The sequence below is a fragment of the Larus michahellis genome, chromosome 5 (assembly GCF_964199755.1).
Source record: "Larus michahellis chromosome 5, bLarMic1.1, whole genome shotgun sequence".
NCBI classification, from domain to species: Eukaryota; Metazoa; Chordata; class Aves; order Charadriiformes; family Laridae; genus Larus; species Larus michahellis.
The window spans coordinates 13879662-13894906 of NC_133900.1; the positions used below are offsets into that span (position 1 = coordinate 13879662).

Sequence of the window (15245 nt, forward strand, 5' to 3'; positions counted from 1 at the left end):
GCTTGAAGAACTTCTAAAGTATAAAATATATAATAAAGGATAAAATACTGAAATTTTGTCCTAATTATTTGGACTAGCCAGATCTAGGCTATACAGTGCCCAAGAACAAAATGTCAGACCCGACCACAAGATACAGGTAACTGGATATGACTTTAATAGACACTGCCTATATTGTGGGCCAGGAAAATAACATTCAGAATTCCTGACCAATGCAGATAAAACCAGGTAGATGCAGTCTCAATTAAGTTAGAATATTTATGTTCAAATTAACTTTTTTTTTTTTTTCATATTTAACAGTAAGCGCTCCTGGATATCTCTTTATTCAGATAAGGAAAATTATATGGTCAAAAATTCTTGATACCTAGATGTTGTCTGTGAGAACCTTCACAGGATTGAGGGCCCTGCCTTGAGCAGCTTTACAGGAGTGCAAAATGAGGAAAACATGCAGGACACTACTGAGCCCACACAGATGGGCCTTCGGATCTTTCTATCTTTACACGCAGGCTAGAAAGCATATACGGATGTGAACGATGAAGAGAGCAGAAAGCTATTTTCACACAAGTATCTGGCAAGGGAGCAAGAGTGGAGAGCATGATGCAGTGTAAGCATCATACAGCAAACATCAGCTCTATCCATAGATAAATAAATATTGTCATCAGTGGTGTTACAGCTGTGATGGTCTAAAGACAGAAACGGGGCAAGGCTTGTAGGAAAAAGTAGCATCTTCCATTAGGTCTCTGGTACAGTTTGAAAATACAGAGAAGCTTTCAGGTGTACGGACCTCTTCCTCATACTTTGTTTACTTCTCTAATGCACTGTAACAGGGCAGATCCATTACCGAGCACTGGAGACCCGAGAGCTGTTGGCTGGTGGGGAAGATCCTCTTTAGAGAGGCCACCTTGAATAGAACAATGAGGAGGAAAGAGAGAATGGACGGGGCAGGGGATTTCCATGCAAAAGGAAACCAAAGCTCTGTACTTGGAAATATGATCTAGGCTGGGATGTATGCTTTATTAAAAATCCTTTTTTTTCAATTTAAAAGATCTTAGGAGATGTCTCTTTACAGTGACCGTGTAGTTTAGTGGAATTGGTTAGACATTCTATCACCTCATAACCATTTTATGGTTTGGGCTGGGAAATGCTATTTCCTGTTCCAAAAAATTACTGTTATCTTTTTCAATTATTAGCAAATCACTGCCTTACCATCACCTTCCCTCTCTGGCTTTTAAACAGGGTATTAGCTGCAAGCTACGGTATAATGCAGAGGGAAACTTGCTGGCTCATAAAAACACTTGAAGTACTTTTTTTCATGGTACAAGAGGGAAAATATTCCTATTCTGAACTCATATCAGTTTTGATATATTAGATCTGAGGCCACTTTATGTTCATTCTTGCTCCTCTTTTTTCTTTTTTTTTTTTTTTGTTGTTCAGATTTTGCTCAGGACTGTCACTTTATTGCAACTTTCAGAAGTGTCTGGATGCTTCTTTCATTAAACTGTTCTTTCTAAATGGCCTATTTTTAATGCTGTCCTTCCTTTCATTAGCAATTTTAGGTAATTGATACTACATTTCTTTAATAATATGTTGAGGAAAAAAGTTTTAATAGCAAGGCAATTGGTCAGTGAGAACACAGCCCTGGTATTTAACCTGGTTCCGTGTTCCATTAGAAAGTATTTTTACCAGAAAAATGACTCTTACTCCTTTTTTCCCATCTTCCTTTTAAAGAACTAGTGCATTTTTAAGTATATCTTAAATAAGTTTGTAATTTTTGGCATCTTAAGGTGCCAGAGCAGAGAAATGAACCATAAATGAGAAACATCAAAAGTAACTTAGAGAGAATTTTTTTTTTAATATTAAAGCGATGAATCACAGGCCAAATTAACAAGTAAAGGAATCCGCCTATAATGAAATCTTTTTTTCTAACATAACACTTCATTATAAAGGGAGTTTTTCTATAATAGTAGCAAGTGTAATTACATTTTTATATATAATTAGGACATTATTATCATTTCACCATATCAAAGTTCATTATAAGACATCTCCAATGCATTTTTCATAGAGCAAAAATAAAAAGAGAACAGGGGTCCTTCAATTAGACTCGTATAAGGACATCCACAGAGACTGAGGGAAGCTGATCAAACAGCTTAGCCCAAAAGGGACCAGGTGGAAACTCATTGCTTCTCTGGCACGGGGAAGTTGCGTTTTTACATATCCTACTTGGTATTAATTATACTTTTCACCCTTCTCATATTCCACTAGATTGTTTGGGAGACAAAAATGCTTGTAAAGTTGTAATCCACCAGAACTGATTATGGAAGATATGAAGTCTCTGTATTCTATGAATTTGAGTCATGAGAGCTCCTCTACTTTCTTGAGCACGTTGCTGTTGTGCCCAGGAAGATACACCTGTGTCACCAGAAGGACATGCAGATGGAATCCATGTAAGGTGATCCATTTTCTAGATTATTTTGAAAGTGTTTGGGTTCTCTTTCTTACTAATTTGGAAAACAATTTGACTCTTTCCTCTTTCAAAAATCCCTTTCTTCCTGAGTAGGGTGAGGATTAAAGAACTACTGAGACTTGGTACAAGAACAATGAAATGTCGTGTTGATTATTAGTTTGTATATTCCTTGAACATTGGTAAAACTATGCATAGTTTGATTATGCCCGACTTTCCTACTCCTGAAGGGGTTAATTATCTGATGTGCCCATACATGTAAATCCCTGCATGCTTTTCTAATTGCCAGAAAAGGTATGTCCTCTTCCTCTTATAAAATGCATGTAAAAGTCCTCTGGTAGAACAATACAATGGACAGTGTTTAATTCTGAATTAGTGTTAGGCTGAGCGTATTACATCCCATTTATCTGTTGGTCTGGAAGCAGGAGGTAGGTAGATTAAATCACGAACACAGTAGGAAATTGAGTATTTCTAGTGCCATTAAAAATCTGCAGTCCTTCACAAAGCTGGGAATAAATCATAACGAGATCCCGAAAATGTGGCTTTGGACACTGCACCTGTATATGTGTTCTGGGATTTGGAAAGGGAAGCACCGCATGACGTTGGACTGTGGTGTCTAGTGTTTGTCAATGTAGACGTGTTCCTCTTCTCCAGGAGTGCACTAATGCGTATACAAGGCTCGCTAGCATGTGACAACAGCTGGGCGAAAGAGATTTTGAAGTACAGAAGTGCTTTAAATGACTACAGGTCAAATGGTCCATTCATCAGAGGGGTGCCTAACTCGGGTGCTTGCCTACCCTCCACGCTGAGAGCTCCTCAACTTGCTGATTAGGTTTCGGCAGTGGGAATTGCCTCCTTCAGGGCAGCTCAGAATAGCACAAGGGGTGCTTTGTACAGAAGGAACGCACACCAAAAAAAAGGAGCTGCTTCCTCATACTCTCTTCCAGGCTGCTTCTATGCTAGGAAAAAAATCAAGGCTACATTGAAAGTATTCAAAGTAAGGATTCAATTTCTACAAAACTATGAAAAAAAAACCAAACCAAACCAAAAATCACCCCTTTGTTTTATAGTACTGTATTCCTGGCTGGAAAAGCAGATTTTTGTTAGAATAGATTGTGACTACACAAATGACCTCTGCTGCCAAAGCCTCACCTGCTTTAGTCAAAGCTTGCACCTCACCACACTGCTCCCTGACACACCTGTGCTGGCAGAAGGCTGTGATGCAGATCCGCTCAGGGATGAGGCAAGAGGGGAAATGTCTGGACGACCCACCTGCCCAGGAACCAAAAAAATGTCTTGCTATGGCTCAGTTCTAGAGATGGTCCATAATCAATATATTTCTAACAACAACGAGTTGTTGTGTCAGGTTGGTTTCTGCACGTGAGCTGAAGGTAATGCCTGGCTATGTAATAATTGTGGTGACCCCGAGTCTTACTGGCCTTACAATATTCGGTGATTGCCAGAAGGTAGTTGATTGATTGCCTACTCAAATGGGAGTTTGCAGAGTGTTGACTCTAGTGATTGGCGGTTTATTGTGCACATCTCAAATGACACCTCTGGTTGTGATGCAATACTTTTCAGCCCTGCGTTTTGGAGATCCCTTCCCATTCCGTTCTCATCTGCAGGCTGTTGCAACAACTCGTTGTGCTCTGTATCGTGAGGGCTTGGCACATTTTTCCTAGAAATATTAGAAGAACATATTACTCTCTGCTGTCTGCTGCCATGCAGAACACCACTGACAATTAGTTTGTCGTTCCTGGAATAAGAATGACTTTCAGAATGGTGTAAATGTTTTTTTTGCGGCCGCTTGTGTGTCAGGGTGTAAAATGTCACCTAAGTGGTACATGTCAGGCTCGGGGTGTTTCTTCACACGGCACACGCAGAGGTTGGAGGTGGAACGCCGTCACCTACTGGCAACAGCCCTGACCACCCGCAGCCCTTCTGCTCCCCTACGGCAAGCTGACAGGCAAACGCACCAGCCCCGCGGGACTGAGAACAAGCTCATTCTTTTTTAGAGCAATAGTATAATGTGTATAACATGCCTAAATTAAAGCGGATGGATGTTCTTATGTTTCGCTTGTTCACTTTCCCCTTTCTTTTCTCTCCTAGCAACTTCCATTGATTATTCGCGTTTAGTTTGGGATTATCTCCTGTTTCCTTGTTTTCCTCTCTTCATTTTCTCTGGAATTCAAACCCTTCTGTATAACCATCTGTAGCCATCTATATGATCCTCCCTGGCTTTGCCAGATATCACTAGGATTTTTATCCTGTCAGGACAAAAGTTAAACTATAGTTCAGTTGTTATAAAATGGGGAAGTATTCGTTAGAGACCTGCTGGATCTTCTATAAGACACAAGCATTGCTAGAAGACTTAAAACAGAAAACTAGCACTGCAACTAGAAGTTCTAATATCAAATTAGTATTACAAATTGGTATTACAAATACCACAGGCACAGGAGTTTCATTACAAATATTTGCCTTTATTTTAATGGTTTCTGCATTGCTGGAGTAAAAGAGAGAGAGCAACAGCATTGAGGAGGTTTATGTTGTATCTTACACTTTGACAGAGGTGGACTTCGCTGCTCAAGCAAAATCCTTACGAGATCACTGGGCCCTGCTGGAAGAGTTGGGCTTCTCCCCAACTTTACTGGGATCTGTGAAACAAGACATAAAATACAGAAAGGAGAAGAGACCAAGATGGCAAGGATAGATTAGACTAGACTTAGATTAGACTAGACTAGACTATTTCAGGTGGAAGGGACCTACATTGATCATCTAGTCCAACCGCCTGACCACTTCAGGGCTGACCAAAAGTTAAAGCATGTTACTAGGGACATTGTCCAAGTGCCTCTTCAACAGTGACAGACTTGGGGCATTGACCACCTCTCTAGGAAGCCTGTTCCAGTGTTTGACCGCCCTCTCAGTAAAGAAATGCTTCCTAATGTCCAGTTTAAACCTTCCCTGGCAGAGCTTTGAACCATTCCCACATGTCCTGTCACTGGATCCCAGGGAGAGATCAGCACCTCCCTCTCCACTTCCCCTCCTCAGGAAGCTGTAGAGAGCAATGAGGTCACCCCTCAGCTTCCTTTTCTCCAAACTAGACAAGCCCAAAGTCCTCAGCCGCTCCTCGTAGGGCATTCCTTCCAGTCCGTTCACCAGCTTTGTTGCCCTCCTCTGGAAACATTCAAGGACCTTAACATCCTTCTTGAATTGTGGGGCCCAGAACTGCACGCTGTACTCTATGGTGAGGTGGCACCAACACTGAATGCAAGTGGGATAATCACCCTGACTGGCTGGTTATACTGTGTTTGATGCACCCCGGGATGGGCTTTGCCCTCTTGGCTGCCAGGGCCATGTTGAGCCTGCTGTCGACCAGCACCCCCAGATCCCTTTCTGCAGGGCTGCTCTGACCTGCTAAATTTCATCCCAGTGCTCCAATCTGTCTAGATCCCTCTGCAAGGCCTCTTGTCCCTCAAGAGCCAATAGCACCTCCTAGTTTGGTACCATCAACAAACTTGCTAATGGTGCATGGGACAATAAAATCTGTGGAGCACCCGTGTGCAGATGTAGACAACTGCTAAATGTAACTGCAAGTCCCCAGTAACCTTACCGTTACCTTTGGGGCTTTCTGTAAACATTACGGCACAAATGACTTTTAAAGCAGGTCTCGAAGGAAAAAAATGTGGGGACCTCGGCTTCAAGTTATGTTGTACCATTTAGTCTGACACAGGGGCTACTCAAGGCCACTGTTAAAGCTTTTTAAATTTTGCTGCTATTCCAAAAATACAGAGAGGCTCCCTTCCTTATTTACCAAACCAGCCAAGGCAAAATCGTGCCATGTGAATGAGGTTTGGACGACTTAGGAAATAAAAAACCCAGTCAAGTATATATACTTTATTTACTGAGGGCCTTCTTTTAACTGCTCAAAAAAGCATGTCACTTCATCTTTGCAGTACAAACCAGGTGAATCACCATTTTTAACATATCGTTGCGTGTACAGAGTCAGAAGTTACGCAGATTTCATATTTTATTAATTACAAGGATCTTAATTATTTTGCTGCACTCACAGCCAGGAAAAAAATGGTGACGTGGAAAACTCCCAAGCTTCCTAAACTCCTGCTGTGCCTTCTCTCCACAACCTTGCAGAGCAGCTTCACTCTTTGAAAAAATAAAATATTAATTTTTAGAGAGAAAAAAAGGACATAAAAATGATTTGGTATAGAGCAAAAATGTGTGAAACCAAGCATGAGAGGAGGAAGATGAGACTTCTGTAGCATTGTATTTCCTTATTTCCAAGAGAGTAATGCAACAGCCATTGTGTTGGATGTCTATGAAGTCTGCAATAGGATGAAAAGAGGCTGAAGCCAAATCATAACGTTACTGCATGCTGATCCTGACTGCAGGGAGTGTTAACCCTGGGTTCATCAAAGCGCTAGCCATGGCTGCAGAATTTCAGTTTGGAGTGATCCATGCTTGATAAGTTCAGAGAATGAGCAAAGTAGGCTGTTGTCTATTTGAAAGACTGTAGATGTCCCCATAACCATTCATTGCTTCAGAGACTGACTTTCAAAGTATTTATGCAGCGGCTGTTTGGCCTTTGGCCTTTTCTATAAAAGATTTCTTGCGCTCACATAGATACGTGGCGGCAGCACTGTGAATTTCTGGTGCAGGAGTGCTGAGCTAGAGGAAATCAAAACTCAAAGACCTGGGTAAGGTGCTGAGAGTCCAGTTTCTTGCACTGAAACTTTTAACACTTGGGCTTCCACCTGAAATCATTTGAGTTTAATTTTCTCTGACGCTGAGTGTTGACACAATTGTTCTTAGCTGAAGTTGTGGGAGCTCGGCATCTTTTAGATGAAGGAGGAGGAGCAGGAGGAAATATAGACTTGGACATCCAAAATGCAAGGAATCTAAAATGAAAACCACTAACAAATATTTAGTGAAAAAGTCTGTCTTGGTTTTGCCTCTCTGTAAAGTAAGGATGTTAATAGTTACATCCCTCAAAAATGGATTTTAGGGATTTCAGTATTTGTTAAAGCCCTGAAGAAATACTGTCAGTTCTCTTTAATTAAGTTCTTGGGAAGAAAGCGAGTTTGGTGTTAACATGATCCTGTCTGCCTTTCCTTCCCCTAGAGGGCTATTCCCATCCCCAGTAAATGGCCCGTATTGCACTTCAAATATGGCTGGTAGAACAACAACATGAAATTTTACCTATGGGAGTTTTGCTGTTTTTTCTGCTGGCTTCTGCAGCAAAATAGATGTTTGCCTGCAGAGGAAAAGAAACACATTAATAGTGATGTGTTTTGCTTCATATTTTAAATTAACCTTTTTTTTTTTTTTCAAAGGTGGGTTTCATGCCCATAAAAAAATGTTGCCATTTCACTCAAGTAAGTGACTGCAACAGAAAGCATCGTCTCCTTGGCACGGCTTCCATCTGCCCTTCTCTAGGGAACTCCAATGGGTTGGTACCTGGGCTCTGGTGCTGTTGCCTTCACAGTAACAAGGATGGCGTAAGGCAAGATGGAGCCATACCTGTCTTGTGACATGGGAAAGGCCCCCATTCCAGCTCTGCAACGTGGCTCTCTTTCCTGCCCGACCCTGTGGCCCTCAGTACGCACACATTCAGGGTGAAGGTGAGCTTTTGGAGCAATAACCAGAGACCTCCTCTCCCCTAAAAGAGTGGCCTTGTTCTTTAGGAGTAACAGGAGTAGTAGTTTGAGTCTCCTCTCCTCTTGAGGGCTATTTCGGTTCTCCTCCTCCTGGGATGGGGTTTGCTTGCCATTTAAAACGGCAATGAGATTAATAAATCAGTTTTTCTCACGCACAAATATTAACACAGTTCTCTGCAAACTTAGGCAGGTGTCAGTGATTTCATTTACTTAGATCATATTCTGGAATTTTTCTTTATGGCCAAGAGAGTTAGAAGCATTTTATTTCAACAAAAGGTGTGATTCTGCTGAACTCACGGAATTCATGAACCTCGACTGAGGGGTACAGGCCTGTAGTTCTTCCTATAGCCACAACACACGGGGTATCCTCAGGAGCTGCTGTTCTCTGTGCTTAGGGAGGGTAAGATGGAAATGGGAAAGGAGCAGCACAGTGCACCCATCATTGTTTTGTCCACTTGTTAAACCTAATTTCTGACACCAGTTTCAGTCAATTAAATTTCTGTTGTAGTCTTGCTTTTCCTAGTCTTGATGTTTAGACAGTCTCAAGATAGTAGTAAGAGATTTTTGGAAGAGAGGAGGTACCTTTTTAAATCATTAAGGCCAGAGATATAAGGTTCTCTCTAGAACTTCCCTCGCTGTTGGTGTTCTTTCCTAGGAGCAGGTTTCAGCATGAACTGATTGTTTTGATGATGATGGTAATGTGCTTCTAGCGACTATTTCTTTTGGGGCCCCCTCTTCTTTGTGTTACTCTCCAGTGCAGCCAATCCGCCGGTGCCCAGCCAACGAGGCATTTCTCAGAAAATTCCCAAACATGCTGCAGATGCACTGGTAACTGCAATATTGTATGAATCCTCAGCCTGTTTTTGACCGTCTGAATCGCTGCTCAACTGCAGGGTATGCGTTGCCTCAGTTATTATAATAGGACAAACAATCCATAAAATAAACACAGAAGGAGAAATAAAATCAGTCAAAGCAAAATATGCACCTTGGAACAAAGCTATTAGAAGATTACCGAGAGGTACTTCAAGGACTGTAATGTCTGTCAGACATGTAGTACTAGAACTAGATGAAATGATTCAAGTGCTGCATTAAATGCTTTCAGTATAAGCAAGTGGAAAAACTCAGTGAAGAGACACAATCCTTGAGGTGGGTAAGCAGCATGACAGCTGGTGAAAAAGCTGACAAAATACATTTGCATAGAGCAGTTCATTTGTACAAGACGGTAGCGAGATGAGCTCAATAACAGATGCCTGCAATTGAGGAAAGAATATCTGAGTTGGCTGGCAAAGGCACAGACTGTCTCCCAAGCAGGCAATTTTGTATTAAACAAGCAATTACTTACCCTAATCTCCACACTACGGAGTAAAAATGGGTGTCCGAGAGAGACAATATGGATTAAATTTGCTGTAAAAGAACATTATTGCCTCCTAGGGAAGAAAGGGAGACTAAAAGACTTAATATCTGTAAGTTTTCTGAACTAAATTGCTTCCAAGCATTTAAGGTGTCAGTTGAACAAAGATGTAACGCAGACACAACTGCTTCAGTTTGGTGTATCCAGTATGTACCTCTAGGAGCAAGTGACCAACTGTTTAATGTACAAATGCTAGATTCAGAAAATAGGGACAAGTAATGCGATGCCAAAGAGAAAGTGTATGGGCTGTTGCTTTTCCAAAAAGGACACCGGGTAGCTTTCGCATCAAGTCTGCTGTTACCAATGGAATGCAAATTATGAAAGTCAATATGAAAATTGGCTTTTCAAATGCAAGATTTGGCCGGTTCAATTTTGCAATCTGACAATTGCAAATCAATTTGAAAATGAGCATGACCAGCCAGAACTTTTCTTAAAACCAGTAGGAGTGGCTTCAAAATGCTTTCAATGCGTGCGGCTAAAATATCTGTGTAATTTTTATGCCAATAGTACGCCCTAATTGAGATTAATCCGACAGGGAAAAGACTACGGTATATATCCAACCTTGAGAACAGCAGAATTAAAATATTGTAATAAAATATGTCTGAAATTTTCAACCTGTAAGAAATAGGAAAAGTGAGTAAAGCCTCCAAATCTATCATCCAGACTAGTTACGAGGCAGTTTTAAGAGAGGCTGAAAACCTCCAAAGATGTAAACAACAAGAAACAACTAAATGTTCATCGTTCTGTCAGTCTGGCCTGACATCAGGAGCAAAGCAGCCCACGGGCACGGCGAGTTGAAAAATAAGATCCTCTATACTAGTAACTCCTTGTAATACCCGGGTCATTGAAAACCTGAGCTCTGAAGGACGAGAACAGCTCTGGGAAAGAAGCGCGAGTGCTCGGAGGAGTCGGAGTTCCCACATGCTGGCCAAACATCAGCCGGGTTAGCAGCCACCTGAGACAGGAGCTTTCCCATTAGCGAAGCAAAAGCTGCCAAATCTGTATTTCTTTCCGGCGTCCAATGCGTAAGACAAATACGAGAGCAGAAAAACAAGACACCAGGGACAAATTGCATGAGATGATTGTGTCACAAAAGGAGGTCTGGACAGATTATTCCACGGTCTCCTTGCAGCCTTGCCTTCAGTAAGAAATGTTTGGTCCTCAACTGTAAAACTGTTTGTGTACTTTCTAGTGTAACTCTAGATTTGTAATTATCATCAAGCACGGAGCCGAGCTGACACTTCCTAATTACTTTTTTTTCAGGGTTATCTGAACAAGTGTGGCAGTGCTGTTTAGATGAGGTTTGTTCTGTTTCACCAGGATATTTTAGAACAATGTGATTATGCATGGTTGCACCTAGCTACTACTATCATGACAAGTACAGAAGTTAAATTATGAAGCAAACGTAAGCTTTGAAGAAATTTTTATTTAATCTGTATTCCCCTGTTTCATCTGCTCATCCATCCAGCACAATCTGCATCATTATTAACCACACCATATTTCTAAAAAAAGAGTATAAAAAGTAAGACATCTGTGTTATAGCATTAATATATTCAAAGGTTTTTACTTTCATCTTCCAGGCATTAACACTATGTAAGTGCAATGTAGGCGCAACTTACAGCATCGATGAGATACCACGAGAAAAACGTACTAAGTGGCAAAAAAGAAGGAAAAAAAGATACAAGTAGACTGAGTATTATGTAAAAAGAGGACTTTTATTCATAAATAGAGCACTTTTGCCTATTGCTCCTATATACCTTTATTTCTAATTGCTACCACAATTTTTAAGGCACTGAGGCAAGCCTCCAGCAGTGTGCTGAAGGTGTGTTTGTGCTGTTATGCCCTCTGGCTTTGCTGCCAGCCTATTCCCTTAGATCAGAGCCAGAAGGCAGACTGTTTTCGAATACCGATCACCTCACCCGGACCTAATCCTTTGAGTTCTCTTTGGCATCTATTCCTTCTGCCAGTTTCCTCTTCTGTTCCTCTCTTTTCTTCTGAAGTTGACAACAAAGACATCCTCAGGGCCCTCCTTGATGTAAGACCACTCTTGATGTTGTTACAGTGTGGTTTTTTTTTTGTACCCTAAAGTTGCGCTACTTTTATATTCAGCTAGCACAATATTTGCACACCAGAAGATAAAGAAAATGAGAATATGTTACACAGAATGATAGTTTCTTTTTTATTTGTACACCTTGGTCCTTTCAGTGGAAACCTTTTTTCTTTTCCTGTCATTCATCTACATACCTGATCAAGAACCTAAAGGTATCTTTTTACAGGCTGTGCTGCTTATATACCTTAAATTGGCCTGACCTGCCACTTTTAATTTTAAAAAGATGGCTGTATGGGATGTGGATGAATATGGAATTTCTATGAAGCACAAAACTTTTGAACGGTTCCTGTCCTCTGTGATAGTGAGTTTTAAAAGGGAAATCTCCAAAGAGCTAATTAGTAGACAAGTAGAGCTCAGGCTGAACAAAGCTGAAAAGATAGCAGATAACTAAAAGGACCTGGCCATAGCTGACAAAAATCAAAGCACTGACAGAGAGCTGGCAGTAACCTTGGGCTGCTAACTGACAGGGACAATAAAAAAAGCCTCCGAGTGTGGCAGAGAGTGACAGCCACAACCACAGCTCTCTACAGAGCCTGAAACCTCCACCAAAACGAAGATATAATCTTCTGCCCGGCAGCACCATATACTTTTCCCTCCCTACCCAAATTGGGGAAATTGGAGCTTGTCTAAATAATTCTGCTGCATGAATGTGAACTGAGAATGGAAACGGCCAAGACTGGCATACAAAGTTTGGTGGCAAACCTATGGTCTGGGGGGACACGTCTGCAAAAATGTAAGTTTGATTGGGGGAAAGTGAAGGTTTCCTTTGCTTACCCTGACACTTTTGCCGGAGCAGCCACATAGCTGATGGACTCTTACTCTCTGTTAGTTTAACACGAGATAAACACATAGCGCAAACTATGAAAGACATTTAGTCGCTATATGCTCCCTGAAATGTAATATAAAATGGAAAATACAATTAGCTTCTCTGCAGTTGGCGGGGTGGGGGAGATGCTTATTGCTGCATCACGTTCATAGAGGAAAATGTGCTTGATCTGATTCCAGAAGTCACTTAAATTTCACTTAAGAAATTGTGGCAGTTCTTTCTATTTGTATGCCCTCCCTGATTGTAAACATTTGCACACTGTGATCAACAACCTGTGAAGCCCTGTTCAGCAAGTAATCGTTCACGATCTAAGATACTGGGGAAACACACACAGGTAGCGGGTAACATATTGGACCAGCAACCATGCAAATGAGTTATGCAAAAAAGCCTTGGAGATTGTTTCAAAAGACAGTAGAGATGGTAACTGCAGGGAAACTAAGGCTGCAGAACGCAGACAGCGTTTATGAAGTGTTATCACCATTCCTGAAATCACCATGACAAGAGCTTGGGTGTCGCTTTTGGACATATTCACGTTAAGACAAAGATTCTAAAACTTGCTTTTCACATCTCAGTGTTCTACCTGCAACCAATTTCTCTTCTTTTGTACAGTGAAACAGGGACCGATCTTCTAAGAGGTGGCCAGTTCCTTTTGTCCTACAAGCTGCAGTGAGCTTACTACGTATCAGCAATCCCCACAAGCCCTAGAAAACTGGGACACAATTACTTGGGAAAGCTCTCTTGTTTTGTGGAAGGGATAGAGATGATTTTAAGGTTAAGGAAGAGCTGAATTTTTCTTTATACTCTCCAGAAAATTTTGGCAGCACTTAATAATCCTTGGTTTATCCAGTCCTAAACCGGTCACTATGCCACGCTGTCTTGGATATGTGTGTTTAGCTTGATCTTTCAGCTAAAAGGTCAGTTCTGAAATGTCATGCATACATTTGAAGCACTAAATAAGGCTCAGAAGTAGTATCTGCCCAAGACATGCAAGAAAGATGCATATAAATCAGTATTATTATTTTGATTTGCTTAAAAGCTTAAAAAAGTCTAAGTTCTGTTTTCAGAATTAACACTGCTGATTAACAGTTTTAGAGTGAATCCAAAATCTTATAGAAATTGGCCTGCAGCTTTTAAATCTCATAAAAGACATAATATTTTGCTTCATTTACACCTGTAATGTACCAACCTCAAGACTGGGAAATTCTTTTATTTAGAAATTGTAGTTCTAAACCACAACACACACAGGCTGCTTACGAGAACCTCTGTGTGGTGGGACAGTTACACGCACCAGGGCATCCTGCAGACAGCCCGCAGTTTACGCTTGCAGTCAGAGCCATGCTCTAGATGAGAATCTTGATTAAGAAACTATCATGGGATCCTTTGAATGTTAATATTTTTAAAAATTTCATTCATCCTGTTTGCCACCTATTTTCATTCTCTTTTTCATATGACCAAAATAGCCTTTGGCAATGCTTCGTTTCTCCTTTTTCTAAACCCTGTCCTTCATTCTCAGTCTTTGGCCTGGCCTGTTCCCCCTAAGATTTCTTTTTCCCCTCTTTCATGCTATGTGTCTTACAGTCTCTTTCTAAGCCTTTGAGCTCTTCTTCATGGCTCCCACTTTCTTCTCCACAGGTGTTCCTCCTTCCTTGCCTACATACATTTCCCCTGCACAGGATACATTTCCCACTCCCTCCCCTCAGAAAGTAACTTTACTCTTCCAAGTATGTGTTCTTTATTCGTTTTAGGACAGAAGTCTGTAAACGCATATGAACCAGAATGACATAAAAGGGCCTGCAAGAATACGGCCATTTCAGGCTTTTTCTTGCTTATTCTACTTCAATAAAACTTGCTTTGACCATTTTTCCTCTCCTTTCTTTCTCAAACTGGAGTGTTCTCTATGTTACTGCGTTGTATTAACAACTGCCCCCACTTAAAAAAAGGTTCACAGCTTCATCCTCTGTTCTTACACTGACATAGCTGAAGAGAAAGCTTTTAAAATCTGCTTTTGATAATTTTAGTGGTTTAATTCCTCACTGCCTAAAGGGCTGGTAGGGGTTAACATACTAATACATATATATACTAAAACCATCGTAAATTGGTTTTGGAAGGTAACGTTGTACTGCATTATACTCAATGCATTCAAAATGAATACAGTTTATAAGGGTGACATTCATTTCTGGTAGCAACTGAAACAAAATTGGACCAGTTTAACTGAGATTGACATTAATATATCACTGAGCAGTTAGTTATATCACATGAATTAGATATTACAAATTCAAGAATCATTTGTTATGCTTTTAGTACAAATTTTCCTGACATAAGTGAGATAGAGATAAATAGCCAGTCACAAAGATGTCATTTGGTCTCTTTGGGGCTATATTGATGATTCCTGCTGAGAAACTCTAGCAGCAGTTTACCATGCAATAAAATGTGAAACTGGGCATCTGTGGTGTTTTTAGGGGTCTTTTACGATTGGTTCCTCACTTTTTAATATTGATTTTTATGACGATTTGCGGGGGGGGGGTGTGTGTGCGTGCGCGTGTGTGTTGGCAGAAGAAACTCCATTGAGAACCTTTGGAGTCTCCTCCATTTAACAGACATTAAAATAAATGTCATAAGGAAGAGATGAGTTCTACCTTGTTACTACTTGCAGTGGAAGGAGAACAGCTGTAGGTGATGAGGCTTTGTTTTGAGTGTTACTCAGATTTATCTTCCTTTTCTCAGAACTACCTTGCACAGCCCTTCTGGATGTCAGTACACTCACAGTTCCA

The 15245-nt window shown here is 40.9% G+C and overlaps 1 protein-coding gene across 12 annotated transcripts in view; it reads left to right on the forward strand.

Moving 5' to 3' along the window:
• Positions 1–15245, forward strand: part of TTC29 (tetratricopeptide repeat domain 29) — a 279336-nt gene that overhangs the window by 84628 nt on the left and 179463 nt on the right. For 2 of the 12 annotated variants that reach the window (XM_074588981.1, XM_074588980.1), the window contains exons 2-3: positions 2260–2441; positions 7804–8091. The exons of the other annotated variants lie outside the window; for them this stretch is intronic. The gene's annotated coding sequence lies outside the window, so the exon portion shown is untranslated. The remainder of the gene's footprint in view (positions 1–2259; positions 2442–7803; positions 8092–15245) is intronic. 12 annotated transcript variants of the gene reach the window in all.